Source organism: Entelurus aequoreus, linkage group LG22, assembly GCF_033978785.1.
Source record: "Entelurus aequoreus isolate RoL-2023_Sb linkage group LG22, RoL_Eaeq_v1.1, whole genome shotgun sequence".
Classification (NCBI taxonomy): Eukaryota; Metazoa; Chordata; class Actinopteri; order Syngnathiformes; family Syngnathidae; genus Entelurus; species Entelurus aequoreus.
In genome coordinates, this window is record NC_084752.1 from 5,818,848 (window position 1) to 5,834,078 (window position 15,231).

Consider the following 15,231-nt stretch of genomic DNA (forward strand, 5'->3'; position numbering starts at 1 on the left):
TAATTTGGACAACCAGGTATGGTGAAGATAAGGTCCTTTTTTAAAAAATTAATAAAATAAGATAAATAAATTAAAAACATTTTCTTGAATAAAAAAGAAAGTAAAACAATATAAAAACGGTTACATAGAAACTAGTAATGAATGAAAATGAGTAAAATTAACTGTTAAAGGTTAGTACTATTAGTGGACCAGCAGCACGCACAATCATGTGTGCTTACGGACTGTATCCCTTGCAGACTGTGTTGATATATATTGATATATAATGTAGGAACCAGAATATTAATAACAGAAAGAAACAACCCTTTTGTGTGAATGAGTGTAAATGGGGGAGGGAGTTTTTTTGAGTTGGTGCACTGATTGTAAGTGTATCTTGTGTTTTTTATGTTGATTTAATTTATAAAAAAACAATACTGATAATTTAATTTCCGATATTACATTTTAAAGCATTTATTGGCCGATAATATCGGCAGGCTGATATTATCGGACATCTCTAGTATTCAGTGTTACAAACTAACGGTGCCGTAAAGCGACGATATTGTTATTAGTTGTTTGTTTACGTCACGTTCTAGCCTTTTACGTTATCGCATAATTAAATTACACTACCGTTCAAAAGTTTGGGGTCACCCAAACAATTTTGTGGAATAGCCTTCATTTCTAAGAACAAGAATAGACTGTCGAGTTTCAGATGAAAGTTCTCTTTTTCTGGCCATTTTGAGCGTTTAATTGACCCCACAAATGTGATGCTCCAGAAACTCAATCAGCTCAAAGGAAGGTCAGTTTTGTAGCTTCTGTAACGAGCTAAAGTGTTTTCAGATGTGTGAACATGATTGCACAAGGGTTTTCTAATCATCAATTAGCCTTCTGAGCCAATGAGCAAACACATTGTACCATTAGAATGCTGGAGTGATAGTTGCTGGAAATGGGCCTCTATACACCTATGTAGATATTGCACCAAAAACCAGACATTTGCAGCTAGAATAGTCATTTACCACATTAGCAATGTATAGAGTGTATTTCTTTAAAGTTAAGACTAGTTTAAAGTTATCTTCATTGAAAAGTACAGTGCTTTTCCTTCAAAAATAAGGACATTTCAATGCGACCCCAAACTTTTGAACGGTAGTATATATATATTTTTTAATTTTCTTTAAAAAGAAACATGACCGGTGCATTATTATGGGCACTTTACCGACCGAATCGTCCCCGTTAAAGTTGTTCGGCAAAGGTCTAGGTAGGAGGGCGACCGGTAACTTTACCGGGTTAGCACCTAGCTTAGCTGTTAGCCAGCAAATTTGGCTAGCCTGTTAGCTTATGTCTGTGAAGTTTCTAGAATATCCTGTAAAGCTTCTAGATTGATGGCATTCGTTATAAAGTTAAAGTGCCAATGATTGTTTCACACACACACACTAGGTGTGGTGAAATTATCCTCTGCATTTGACACCCCCTGGGAGGTGAGGTGAGCGGCAGCGGTGGCCACGCCTGGGTATACGTTTAAGTGATATAACCCCCAATTCCAACCTTTGATGCTGAGTGCCAAGCAGGGAGGTAATGGGTCCCATTTTTATAGTCTTTGGTATGACTCGGCCGGGGTTTGAACTCACAATCTACCGATCTCAGAGCGGACACACCACAAGGCCACTGAGCAGGCTATCTTACTCTATGTGTCCAAGGTACAGTCATACAAAACAACGTTTTTAGAATATTCAACTAAAGTAATGGTTCTTAATCTGGGTTTGATCGCGGAGGTCAAAACACACCCGACTCATCGTGTAAACAAAAACTTCTCCCTATTGGCGTATTACGGATACGGCAACAGCTGACTGGTTTGCAGGTGTGTCATTTGTTGTGAGTTTATGCACTGTGTTGGTTTTGTTGTTTGAACAAGGTGATGTTCATGCACGGTTCATTTTATGCACCAGTAAAAAAACATGGTGACACTTTAGTATGGGGAACATATTCACCATTAATTAGTTACTTATTAACATGTAAATTAGTAGCATATTGGTTCTTAACTAGTCATTATTAAGTACTTATTAATGCCTTATTCGGCATGGCCTTATTATAACCCTGACCCTAACCCTAACCAAATAACTCTAAATAAAGTCTTTATTACTTAGAATATGTTCTCCATACTAAAGTGTTACCAAAAACATATAACTTTGTCTTGAATTTGAAAAAAAACATTTTATTTTTCGCTAAAGAAGGGTTCGGTGAATGCGCATATGAAACTGGTGGGGCTCGGTACCTCCAAAAAGGTTAAGAACCACTGTACTAAAGTGATATAGTATCTGTTGACTTACTCGAATTGGATAGTATTCAATTTTACAAACAAACTGTGCCGTAAAGCGACTGTATTGTTATTAGTTGTTTGTTCACGTCACGTTCTAGCCTTTTACGTTAGCGCGTAATGAAATATTTTTTATTTATTTTCTTTAAAAAGAAACATGACCGGTGCGTTATCATGATCAGTTTTCCGACTGTGGAGACGGTACTCTTTCAAATTTTCTTGTAATCAGACAATATTTTTGGTATATTTAGATGGAATCTTTACCTGACATGTTTGGCTAGCCTGTTATCTTATTTCTGTGAAGTTTCTAGAATATTCTGTAAAGCTTCCAGTTTAGTGGCATTCGTTATCTTACTCTGTGTTTCCCAAGTACGGTCATACAAAACAATGTTTTTAGAATATTCTACTCAAGTGATAAAGTATTTGTTGACTTACTCGAATTGGATAGTATTCAATGTTACAAACAAACGGTGCCGTAAAGCAGTGTTTTTCAACCACTGTGCCGTGGCACACTATTGTACCGTGAGATACAGTCTGGTGTGCCGTGGGACATTATGTAATTTCACCTATTTGGGTTAAAAATATTTTATGCAAACCAGTAATTATAATGCGAAAATAATGTGCCGTTGTTGAGTGTCTGTACTGTCTAGAGCTCGGCATATCAGTAGGTGGCAGCTGGTAGCTAATTGATTTGTAGATGTCGGGAACACGGTTTGTCGTGATCACAATATGCAGAAGGTAAAAAGGTATCTAATGCTTAAACCAAAAATAAACAAAAGTCGAGTGCCGCTAAGAAAAGGCATTGAAGCTTAAGGATGGCTATGCAAATAAAAAATAAAACTGAACTGGCTGCAAAGTAAACAAAAACAGAACGCTGGACGACAGCAAAGACTTACAGCGTGTGGAGCAGACGGCGTCCACAAAGTACATCCGTACATGGCAATCAATACCAAAATAGGAGCGCAAGACAAGAAATAAAACACTACACACAGGAAAACAGCAAAAAAACTCAAAATAAGTCACTGCGTGATGTGACAGTACACCTACTTTGAGACGAGCTATAGTGATTGATTGATTGATTGTAATTTGTATTAGTAGATTGTACAGTACATATTCCGTACAATTGACCACTAAATGGTAACACCCGAATACGTTTTTCAACTTGTTTAAGTCGAGGTCCACATTAATCAATTCATGGTAAATGATGCATGGGTGGTTATGGTTTGAATTCATATCCAACAATTGCGAGAACAACTTTTTATTGTCAATATTGGCTGCTGAATTACATTTTTTTAATGTTTTCTGCTCGCGGTGTGCCTCAGGATTTTTTCAAGGGAAAAAATGTGCCTTGGCTCAGAAAAGATTGGGAAACCACTACCGTAAAAAAACCTGTATTGTTAGCTGTTCGTTTACGTCACGTTCTAGCCTTTTACGTTGCATGCCTTGGCGTGTAATGAAATTACATTTTTTATTTGTTTTCTTTAAAAAGAAACATGACCGATGCGTTATTATGGTCACTTTACCGACGGAATCGTCCCCGTTAAAGTTGTCCGGCAAAGGTCTAGGTGGGAGGGCGACCGGTAACTTTACCGGGCTAGCACCTACCTTAGCTGTTAGCCAGCAACTTTGGCTAGCCTGTTAGCTTATTTCTGTGAAGTTTCTAGAATATTCTGTAAAGCTTCTCGTTTAGTGGCATTCGTTATCTTACTCTGTGTTTCCCAGGTACGGTCATACAAAACAACGTGTTTAGAATATTCTACTAAACTGATACTTACTCGAATTGGATGGTATTCAGTGTTACAAACAAACGGTGTTACAAACAAACGGTGTCGTAAAGCGACGGTATTGTTATTAGTTGTTTATTTACGTCACTTTCTGGCCTTTTTTGTTACATTCCTCGTGTTTCTGTCGGTATGTGTGTAACATTTAAAAATAGATTTTCATGAGTTAGTATTATCAGACATAAATTGCAACGACGATTCCAGTGATGTAAGTAGCATTAAATATTAAGAAAGTTAGTGCATTTTCACCGGTTTTAAAAATCCATAATTGGGCTCAAAATATATGTCATATATTCTCATTAATTACCCCATTTCATTTTAAAAACGTTGGTATTGTTGGAAAGCTTGCCATAGTGGTTAGAGTGTCCGCCCTGAGATCGGTAGGTTGGAGTTCAAATCCAAGCCGAGTCATACCAAAGACTATAAAAATGGGACCCATTACCTCCCTGCTTGGCACTCAGCATCAAGGGTTGGAGTTGGGGGTTAAATCACCAAAATGATTCCCGGGCGCGGCGCCGCTGCTGCCCACTGCTCCCCAAGGGGATGAGTCAAATGCAGAGGACAAATTTCACCACATCTAGTGTGTGTGTGACAATCATTGGTACTTTAATCTTTAATTAATCTTAATAATACAAAGAAACAGAAAAAAAGTGGTTTCACTGTTATGGTGTATTGTCAATTGATTAAATTCAGGAAATTAGCCTTTGAAGTGATGGAAAATTTGAGTAAACATGGCCGGTTACATCACAACGACCAGGAAATCGGCGGGTCGAACAAATCAGTGCCCGAATCGATTAATTTAAAAGGTATTTGGCAGACTCACAGATAAATGTATAACGGATCTATCTGTGTTGGCCCTGCAATGAGGTGGCAACTTGTCGTAATGCAGCTGAGATAGGCTCCAGCACTCCCCGTGATCCCAAAAGGGACAAGCGGTACAAAATGGATGGATACTATAATAGGGATTCCAATAAACATTTTACCCATCGTAGATTTTTTGCAGGGGAGTTTTGTCGAGTGTAAACCTGCAAAATTTTGTCAGAGCTTTGTGGCGCGAGTATGTGTTCAATCCGAAAATGTTGATATTCTGGATAAACTAGGATGTGTGGCTGAAAACAATGCGAAAACAGTTGAACTTTGAAAATAGTGGTCTGGTCGTTACTCAAATTGCGCGATAAAGCGTGAAATCTGAGTGACCACAACTGAGGTCCGGCCAGAGGCGAGTACACTCATACCTAGAATATTCTACCAGAGTGATATCTCGTCTGTTACACTCAATGTGTCTAAGGGACAGTATGTGAAATTTCCAGAATATTCTCTAAGGGTTCAATGCTATCTTAGTGACATCTGTTATTTTACTGTATGTGTCTAAGCGACAGTCATGTGATGTTTACAGTACATTCTGTCAAGGTTTTTGCAAAGTGACAAGTTATCTGTTATGGTCGAGGAGTATCCTTATGAAAGTTACTGTTACCGAAAGACATCTTTTAAAGAAATACTACTAAGAACTTGTGAAGTTTCCACAATATTCCATAAACTTGTAGTTAAGCGACATTTTACCCACAAACAGTTCTAGTTAAGGTAATATAGTTTTCTGTTATCTTATTGTGTGTTTAGGAAAAGGTAGATATAGAACGGTTTCCAGTGTTTTCTGCAAGGTTCTGGCAGAGTGACATACTATCTGTCATGTGTTTATGTACCGGTGGTAAGGAACAGTTCTACTTTAGCACTGTGAGGAACAGTCAAGTAATGTTGTCCTGTAAAGGTTTTAGCAAAGTGATATATTATCTGTTATGTGTTTAAGGAACATTCAGATGAAGATTCAATAATACTCAACAAAGTTCTACTGTATGTGCTCTGCTTTCAAAGTATTTCAACATTTTATCTGTTAAGCGGTTCAGGAACAATCACAAGTAATGTAAATGTTCAACAAGGTTCTAGCTAAGCGACATCCTACCCGTCATATGTGTATGTAACAGTCATAAGGAACATTTCTTGTGAAGCAACATCTGTTATTTTACTGTAAGGAACCGTCAGGTAAAGTTTGTAGAAAAAAACATCTTATCTGGTATGTGTTTAAGGAACTGTTATGTGAAGTATTCGAAATATTTGTTAAGGTTCTGTCTATTAAATTAATATTTTATGGGTTTCGGAACAGTCATGTGACTCTTGCAAACTTTATTTATTTGACAGGGACATTACAATTAAACATTTCTACCCATAGGTAACCGATGTCAAAGTACATAGGACTTCTAGCCAAAGGCTAATTTGCAACCCTCGTTAGGCTTTTAAAGAAAAGTGTAAAACATATCCAAAGGGATTAAGACAAGTACAAAATAAAAATAAGTTAAAAATAATTGGCTCCATTTGTCCAAACTATTCCGTAAAGCCGTATCAAAGCAACAAAACATGCTCAAATGATTTCACTACGCACTGTTTTCATGTAAAATCCCTCCTGCAATCAATCAGAGACTGGGTGGTAGCGACCCAAAAAACAAAAAAAAGCCATGTTGCATCATTTAATTTCCTCAAGTCATGCAAATAAGTGGGGGTGGGGGGGCTTGAGAAGACTGAATAGGACCTAGTCGACTTCTCCTCCCAGCTACACTGCCCACACACGGAGCCTATTCTGATTATGGCCAAAGAATAACAACGCCATTGTGTTTGTTGGTTTGGCTAATGGGAGAAGCTGGAGAACATCACCCCCCTTTTCCTCCTCGCAGTCATCAACCCTGTCCAAGTGTTAATGCCTCTGGGAGGTGTCCTTTGCCAACCAACATACACCTATTCCCTGAGGACAAGTGTTTTGTCGGGGCTTAGTGTTGCCTACATGGCTGCCTTCCCCTCCCACCGCTTCTTTAAGAGGTTTGCAGAGCATCACAGATTTGCTGCGACTGAATGACAAGTGTTCTTTTTCCTCCTCGCCCCAGACGCAAACCGGCTCGAGTTAACCGTCGGTGACTTTTACACTGTAGCTTGACCCGTCTCTCAGCTGAACAGCAAAAAAAAGAAAAAGACAGGAAACAAAGCAGGGCTTGTTCTGCTTTTTTGGATGATGGCAAAATTGGAGGGCGTCCCGGCAACATATGGACACAGCGCACGGCCGAGAGCACACAAATGCGACTCGCCGTGGAGCCGGTGCCAGCTCGTGGTGCTCGGAATCACTAGGCAATTTAGAGCAGGAGGGCAGGCATGCCCACATCGCTGCATGGCCTTATGAAGAAACACGTGCGAGTTGCAACCAGGAGCTCTGCCTTTTTTTTTGTGCAACAATACATGGCTGAAAACTGTATCGCGCTACAAGCGTTTTATATCGGTCGGTATCGATAATTATTGATATTTTTATGACCTATCGACAGTAAGGATCAGGATAAAAATATATCAAATGTAAACATCCACCCATTTTCTACCGCATGTCTCACATTTTAACCCTCCTCTGGCTATAATCCACTCAGCTTTCAAGGCAGAAAGAATAGGAAACGTCAACACAACCATGGAAAAAATCAATGTAACGTATTTTTCGGAGTATAAGTCGCTCCGGAGTATAAGTCGCACCGGCCGAAAATGCATAATAAAGAAGGGAAAAAACATATATAAGTCGCACTGGAGTATAAGTCGCATTTTTTGGGGAAATTTATTTGATAAAAGCCAACACCATGAATAGACATTTGAAAGGCAATTTAAAATAAATAAAGAATAGTGAACAACAGGCTGAATAAGTGTACGTTATATGAGGCATAAATAACCAACTGAGAACGTGCCTGGTATGTTAACGTAACATATTATGGTAAGAGTCATTCAAATAACTATAACATATAGAACATGCTATACGTTTACCAAACAATCTGTCACTCCTAATCGCTAAATCCCATGAAATCTTATACGTCTAGTCTCTTACGTGAATGAGCTAAATAATATTATTTGATATTTTATGGTAATGTGTTAATAATTTCAGACATAAGTCGCTCCTGAGTATAAGTCGCACCCCCGGCCAAACTATGAAAAAAACTACGACGTATAGTCCAAAAAATTCGATTAACAAAAATCGCATTGCTCACTTAGCAATAGCCTCTTAAAATGAAGGTGTAAAAATAAGGACTACGTTAGAAATGCCTAATAAAATAGTGCAAAGTAGGGGTGTAACGATTGATCGATACATCAATATATTGATTTATATTCCTAAATTTCAAGTACAGTACTGGCCAAAAGTTTGGACACACCTTCTCATTCAATGCGTTTTCTTTATTTTCATGACTATTTACATTGTCGATTGTCACATCAAGTTAAAGTTAAAGTATGAATGAACACATGTGGAGTTATGTACTTAGCCAAAAAAAAGGTGAAATAACTGAAAACATGTTTTATATACTAGTTTCTTCAAAATAGCCACCCTTTGCTCTGATTACTGCGTTGCACACTCTTGGCATTCTCTCGATGACCTTCGAGAGGTAGTCACCTGAAATGGTTTTCACAGGTGTGCTTGAAGCTCATCGAGAGAATGCCAAGAGTGTGCAAAGCAGTAATCAGAGCAAAGGGTGGCTATTTTGAAGAAACTAGAATATAAAACATGTTTTCAGTTATTTCACTTTTTTTTTGTTAAGTACATAACTCCACATGTGTTCATTCATAGTGTTGATGCCTTCAGTGACAATCTACAAGGTAAATAGTCATGAAAATACAAAAAACGCATTGAATGAGGAGAAACCTTTGGCCTGTACTGTATATCGATCTGTGCTTGGCAAGTTTGCTTTCCACGAGATAGGTATCGATCCGAGATTGTTTAAAAATGGAATGCATCAATTCTATCGATACTAGACAAAGGAAAACATTGGATTTAAGAACGGACAAAGTTTAGCACTTGTATTGATATAGATTTTAAACGTTAAGTCTATTTTCCCGTCTACGGTGGTCCAGAACAGTCGTAACAAACACCACAAGACATTAGTGTTATTTCTGTGACGTGTGTGTGTGTGTGTGTGTGTGTGTGTGTGTGTGTGTGTGTGTGTGTGTGTGTGTGTGTGTGTGTGTGTGTGTGTGTGTGTGTGTGTGTGTGTGTGTGTGTGTGTGTGTGTGTGTGTGTGTGTGTGTGTGTGTGTGTGTGCCTTTAAGAGATGGTGCTGTTGCGTGTGAAGTGTGCAAGTCCCGCGAGAGTTTGGTTGTCTGTGCGTTCAGTGTTTAAACGCGAGTTGTGGCGAACAGCAGCTCTTGTATACGTGTGTTTTGTTACCGCTTGTTAACAAAGAAGTGTATCTCTCACTGTCTTTCCTTCTCCCCTGCCGGGCATTTCAATATCATAACTTTCAGCTACAGCTCGATTGCAAAAGCCACAAACAACACACAATGATAAAGCTGCAACCCAACTGTAAACCGCAGAAAACGTGGCTGTCACAGTGTAAGTTACGGCGATGCACTGACTCACGGGACACAAGGAGAAGTCATTTCCCTTTGAGTCACTAGAGAAAAGCGCTATATAAATACACTTCACTCACTTTTATGAGAAACAAATAGAAGAGATGGATGAAGGAGGCTATGGAAATTATGAAGCAAGGGACAAACGCCATCTATAGGGATGAGCTTCTGCACACATGGGACACTGTTCATCATCGGTGACGCGAGGGCGGAGAACGGATACTTTATTTAGCAGGTAAATCGACTGTTAAAATATTGGTTACTGTACTTTTATTGAAAATTGCTTAAATGTTTAAAATGTAGGCAGAACGTGTTTCCTCCTGTTACTTCAACCTAAAGTGTTGGTTGCACTTTATTTAACTAAGATGTGAATGCATCTACTATTAATTGTTGTTTACTTGCTTGTTTGTATCCAAAAATCATTTTTACATAATTCCCTTACAAGAAATAACAGGAATATAGGAAATTTCACCTACAGTGTCAAGTATCCACTATGTATTTTACGGTCACTCTGCTTTATTTGTTTTGCAAAAAAATTACTGTATTGATTTCAACTCACTGTATCGTTTCGTGTCGTGTCGTTCTAAAAAAAAAAACAACTACGTCGTCCCTGAATCATATGTGCAACCATAAATATCGAATCAAATCGTTGTGAAAACGAATCGTTACACCCCTAGTGCAACGTGTGAAAATGTAAACGTAGAGAAACCTAAGAATGATTTTCTGCAGGTTCAATGTCAGGAAGTTACAACTGTGCTTTAAAAGTTGAATTCGGCTAAGGTTGGGTGGTATTACCGATCTTGGTGTGGACGAGCACCTTGGCCTGACTGCGGTCTGTTCGAAAATAACCAAAAAACCGCCACACCGTCGAGGTGACTTCCTGTTTAATCGACAATTTCTATGCTCTCTGCAGCACTCATTTTTAGTTCCCCTTCTCACTCCATGCAAAGAATCAACCACGAGACAATAAGACGCACAACCAAATTAGATAGTTGATACTGTTACCCGATTGGCTGTTAGCATGTCACTCCCACTGATCCGTGGTCACTTTCTGCGTTGCTCGGTTAGCAGAGAGCGAGTGCCTTTGTTCATGCAACCAACCTTGCTTTGCATCTTCCGGTTTCTTCCGAATAAGAAGAAAAACTATCAAAAGTTTTATCGAACACATTTTTTTTGGATATCGATTATATGTCCACCACGATATTGATATTATTTTATCGCCCAGCCCTAGCAATACCTAATTTACCACCATTTACCTCTTCCTATTACTTTTTTTAATACAGTGTGGCCTTAAAAACCTAACACAATTGGATTTGCTTGATTATTTTTTTTCCAGGAAATGAAAGTAGAAGCTATCCTCTCTGTAAACACTTTTATTAACTGTAAAGGTCTCATTTTTTTTGTTGTGGATTGATAAACACTTGACGTAAAGGTAAGATGTGTAACACATACACCTCGTAATATCTAATTTCAACAGTGTAAAAAGAAGCCCACCATTGTTAATGTTAACTCTTTCAATGACAAAGGTGAGTTGCATTTCCCTGATTTTTTCATACATGTAAATTTAAACATTTTAACTAACATTTTAATAGCCGTACAGGTTGAAAATAAGTTAGCCTGCTCTACTTAATATGCTAAACAATACAGCAGAGCACAAGAAAACACTCTACCTTACATAATGTCAGTTGCTAGTTAGCTAATGGCTAGCAGCTAATGTTAGCGTTCGACTCTACTATCCATCCATCCATCCATTTTCTACCGCTTGTCCCTTTCGGGGTCGCTGGAGCCTATCTCAGCTGCACTCGGGCGGAAGGCGGGGTACACCCTGGACAAGTCGCCACCTCATCGCAGGGCCAACACAGATAGACAGACTTTTGATTGATTGATTGGCTGAAACTTTTATTAGTAGATTGCACAGTTCAGTACATATTCCGTACAATTGACCACTAAATGGTAACACCCGAATAAGTTTTTAAACTTGTTTAAGTCGGGGTCCACGTAATCAATTCATGGTAAAAACATTCACACTCACATTACAGCCTTTAAATTTTCCCTAAATTCACTCATTCCCGTGGGTTACTTGTGGCCAATTCCCGCCTTACTAATCTTACTATTGCAAAAAGAATAAAGCCAATAAAAAAGCAATCCCTTGCTTCTGGCTTAACCGACCTCGTGAGATTTGACATAGTCTTAAGTGATAATGCAAAACAAACATGCAGTCAAAGCTGGAGCCTTACACACATATACATGAATTAAAGTTGCATCACTAATCAAATTGTAGCCCCTGTATCGTAATAACATCGTGAGGTGTCCAACGATTCCCACCCCTATTAACACATTTGTTTGGTACTTAACTTGAGGTTCTGGTACCTTTTGGGGGTAAACACAGCTCTGTAGGGCTTCCAAACAGAGCCCTTCCCTCAGTAGCAGTTTGGTCTATAATCAGGCAGTGTAAGTAAGGCCTCCTTATGTTGGCCTTGGGTCCTCCGAGCTAATTGACTTGGACAGACTGCTAATTTGTTGATACCAGAGAGGGAATGATGTGCCTGTCTATCTCTAAATTTGTGTTTACACACGGACCTCACACAGAGCAAAGTACTGCCAGCCTGCCTGCTTGCCTGACTGCCCAAGCGACACCGCTCTTGACCTAAACCAGATTACATTGTGTTTTATTGCAGCTAATTTGTTACATAAATAATCCTGCTCATTTCTTTTTCTGGATTAACTCCTTGTGTACTTTTGCGTAATGAGTCATTCATTCATTTGTCAGACTTGGGAGTTGTAAAAGTGCCAGTTTGCAAGCAAGAGGAATAAGTCAGTGCTCTCCAGACTGGCTCATTTACTTTCTTTATGGGGGAAAAATGGGGTAAGAGTCAACGCTACCATACCAGTAGCAATTAGCAGAGTGATTTGGGGAAGAGCTGATGAATGCGATGAAATAATGTGCAAGACAACATAAATAATGATGTACATCTGACCTACAGAGGCAAAGAACTGATGCTTCATGTCTTACAGTCTATACATTTGAATGTGCCATGTTGGAAAAATATGTCAGTAACATACAAGCGATGTCTGAATGTGCTGTACCTTGACTGTCTGCTTTGGCTCATTTAGTCCATTTCCATTTGATTCTGCAGTTTGTTTTCCATTTGTTGGTACAATCCCACAATTTAAGCCTAACCACCCGTTTTACTCGCTTCACATACTGTATGTACTGCATAGCCTCTGTGTTTATTTAGTTACTCAACTGGAGAGAGTATCCATACTCAGTTATTACTGTATGTTGTCGTTACAGGGATGTGCCTTTGACTGCATTTCCTTAAAAAAAACATCCATTCAAAATTTATTGGTACTGATATACCATATTTTTCGGACCATAGGCCACACCGGATTATAAAGAGCACTGCAAATGAGCGGGTCTTTTAGGTCTATTTTCATTTAAAAGGTGCATTAAAGGGGTCATCTTATGTGTTTTTTTTACATTTAAAACTCTTTCTTGTGGTCTACATAACATGTAATAGTGGTTCTTTGGTCAAAATGTTACATAGATTATGTTTTACAGACCATCTACAAGCCGCTCTCTGACCGTCTCTTTAGGATGCGCCGTTTTGTTGGTGGTCTTATATACGTATTTACTCCACTTCGACTGTGTCTTCTCCCCGTCATCTTTGTTGTGCCGGTAGTTTTTAGCCATTCTATAGCAAGTCTGCTGACATAAGTTAGAACTGTACGCTACTTTGTATTAGAAATGGCGACAGCAGAGGGCAGCCCCACAAGAAGAGGATAGAGAAAAAGAAGGAGCTTATTGACTACGGAATAGACAACAATTGTGGACGTGTGCAAATTTTTGAGACCTATGCAGATCCCAAATACACATCAGCAGGAACCAATACAAATTGGTTTTGCATATTTTGCGAAACACAACGCGAGATAATGTCTCTTAATGGCTGCCATTTCTGGGTCCTTATACACACACCATAATAATACCAGTATGTTGAAGCACAGTACATCTGACTATGGTAGCCGTAATGCTCCGCGTTCCATCAAGCAGTGCGGCTTTGTAGCTTACCAAAGTCGTACTAAAACATTTTGACAGATTTTTGAGCGCCACGTGTAATGTTCTATATTCTCAATAAAACATCAAAGTCTTGGTGTTGCTTGCTTACGGGTACTTGCCAGTGTTATTTGTCGAACAGGTTTTAACCAGCAGTCCACACGTACCTCTTATGTGTGACTGCTGTCTCCTGGTCACATTTGTCATTACACCTTATACCACATAAAATTGCTTCGAGCTGTGTTAGCACAACCAGAATTGATCCATACACTAGGCCAGGGGTCACCAACCTTTTTGAAACCAAGAGCTACTTTTTGGGTACTGATTAATGCGAAGGGCTACCAGTTTGATACACACTTAAATAAATTGCCAGAAATAGCCAATTTGCTCAATTTACCTTTAACTCTATGTTGTTATTAATAATGAATGATAATTACACTTAATTGAACGGTTTAAAAAAGGAGAAAACATGAAAAAAATGACAATTACATTTTGAAACATAGTTTATTTTCAATTTCGACTCTCTAAAATTCAAAATTCAACTGAAAAAAAGAAGAGAAAAACTACCTAATTCGAATCTTTTTGAAAAAATTAAAAAAATTATTTATGGAACATAATTAGTAATTTTTCCTGATTTACATTCATTTTAGAATTTTGATGACATGTTTTAAATAGGTTAAAATCCAATCTGCACTTTGTTAGAATATATAACAAATTGGACCAAGCTATATTTCTAACAAAGACAAATCATTATTTCTTCTAGATTTTCCAGAACAAAATTTTTAAAATAAATTCAAAAGACTTTGAAATAAGATTTGAATTTATTCTACAGATTTTCTAGATTTGCCAGAATAATTTTTTTGAATTTTAATCATAATAAGTTTGAAGAAATATTTCACAAATATTCTTCGTCGAAAAAACAGAAGCTAAAATGAAGAATTAAATTAAAATGTATTTATTATTCTTTACAATAAAAAAAAAAAATTTACTTGAACATTGATTTAAATTGTCAGGAAAGAAGAGGAAGGAAATTAAAAGGTAAATAGGTATATGTGTTTAAAAATCCTAAAATCATTTTTAAGGTTGGATTTTTTCTCTCTAAAATTGTCTTTCTGAAAGTTATAAGAAGCAAAGTAAAAAAATTAATGAATCTATTAAGTCTTTAAAATATTTTCTTGGATTTTCAAATTCTATTTGAGTTTTGTCTCTCATTGAAATTAAAAATGTCGGGCAAAGCGAGACCAGCTTGCTAGTAAATAAATACAATTTAAAAAAATAGAGGCAGCTTACTGGTAAGTGCTGCTATTTGAGCTATTTTTAGAACAGGCCAGCGGGCTACTCATCTGGTCCTTACGGGCTACCTGGTGCCCGCGGGCACCGCGTTGGTGACCCCTGCACTAGGCGCACCTGGTTATAAGGTCAACTGCAGATTTGTGAAAAAATTAAAGGATTTTAAGTGCGCCTTATAGTCCAAAAAATACAGTATATTATTTCACTCAGAATGTTCTGAACTTCTGTTTCCATGCCAGGAGTTCTGCATGGGATGTAGCACAACTTACCATACCTGACATACTGTCGTAGCAAACTACAGGATTTCATTTTAAGCCAACATTATTACATTCATTGAAGTCCACTGTCCACCTTATACCACAACTTTAAATCCAACAATGCTCTTTTATTTATGTGCATGTCTGTGTGGTCTC

At 38.1% G+C, this 15,231-nt stretch overlaps 1 protein-coding gene across 7 annotated transcripts in view; it reads left to right on the top strand.

Moving 5' to 3' along the window:
* The window catches only part of hhip (hedgehog interacting protein), a 106,580-nt gene that overhangs the window by 22,252 nt on the left and 69,097 nt on the right, over positions 1-15,231 (top strand). The window contains exon 1 of one of the 7 annotated variants that reach the window (XM_062032312.1): positions 9,372-9,709. The exons of the other annotated variants lie outside the window; for them this stretch is intronic. The gene's annotated coding sequence lies outside the window, so the exon portion shown is untranslated. Of the gene's footprint in view, positions 1-9,371; positions 9,710-15,231 lie in introns of those variants that run through there. 7 annotated transcript variants of the gene reach the window in all.